The sequence below is a fragment of the Crinia signifera genome, chromosome 1, assembly GCF_055691185.1.
Source record: "Crinia signifera chromosome 1, ASM5569118v1, whole genome shotgun sequence".
In the NCBI taxonomy this organism is placed as follows: domain Eukaryota; kingdom Metazoa; phylum Chordata; class Amphibia; order Anura; family Myobatrachidae; genus Crinia; species Crinia signifera.
This window is the reverse complement of record NC_139217.1, coordinates 321,810,653-321,811,841: the sequence shown is the minus strand read 5'-3', so window position 1 is coordinate 321,811,841 and position 1,189 is coordinate 321,810,653. Positions and strand designations below refer to the sequence as shown.

Below are 1,189 nucleotides of genomic sequence, written 5' to 3'. Positions count from 1 at the left end.
GAACAAACATTGCAAAGAAATTACAAATGAATACAATGTACAATTTTTATCATGCGGTACATAAGGTTACAATGTTACAATTGCTATTTTTTTTTTCATTTATGAAATAAAGCAAGTTTGTTTTCATAAGTTCTTTTTAAGTGATTTTTAAATTATTCCGGCTTCTGAAAGGTATTTTGCGCATACGCAGGACCAGTTCAGCACATGCGCAAATGGGTCCTGCTTTACAGGACACAGGTCCTTATTCAGAGTAGATCAGTGATGTGCAAGTTCACAATTATCGAATGACTGCGCATGCATACAGATCATGCGGGATGGTAAATAATTGCGTATGGATTGTAAATGCAATTCGTCCGGAGGTTGACAAACAGGATTCCGGCGTTAGGGGTGGGCACATGCCCATTCTAGCGAGTGTCTAAAAAAATGGAGGGCATCCGCGCAGGCCTCAATTAGCCTGTCTCTGTTGCAGATAAGTGGTAGGGTGGAACTTATTCATATTTGCACAGACTGGAAAAATCATTTGATGGTTTGTGAACTGCGTATGGATTTGCAAATGGATAGTGATCTGTGATATTTTCGCAATTCATTCTCAGATTTGCACAGGGTGGGTTTTCTTTCTGTGGCGGGTGGCTATCTACCTGCAGTTATCTACAACTTTGCATATCCGTGGTCATGTTTGAATCAGGCCCACAGTACGACATCAGGGTGTCAGTTATTGAAAGTCTGAAGACATTTGGGGATGTGTAAGCAGAGTGCCATCTTGCCATCATTTAGGGGGAGGAGAGCTTCCAGAATTACCGTTGTCGGACAAAGACTTTAGTGTTGCAGAATGGTATCACTTCTCGGCCTTTTGGCTAAGATCAAGTGTAGTATCTGTTCTTATCAGTGGGTGTGTACTGCCCGTGGCAGAAGAATAGAGAAAGGCTGGACCAAGTACCTGCTCCTATGAGCGGAAGGATCAAGAACCCTCATGCTCAGTGCAGTGAAAAGTCTGTACCTTCACTCTGCCCGGGGGGGGGGGGGGAGGAAACGGCTCTTTCCCCGCTGGTAGGGAGGGGAGAAACACTGAGCCTAGTAGGTGACTATCTTGATGGGGTTTGTAGCCCCTGAAGGATGAGACAGTGAAAAGCCCGGTCTAGTATCCATTTTCAAGGAGCAGGTAAATGCTGGGACTAAGTAGATTGCTCCC

The 1,189-nt window shown here is 44.4% G+C and overlaps 1 pseudogene; it reads left to right on the top strand.

Annotated features, from left to right (window-relative positions):
* Window positions 1-834: 834 nt before the first annotated feature.
* On the top strand, window positions 835-971 carry LOC146045149 (U2 spliceosomal RNA; annotated as a pseudogene).
* Window positions 972-1,189: the final 218 nt, after the last annotated feature.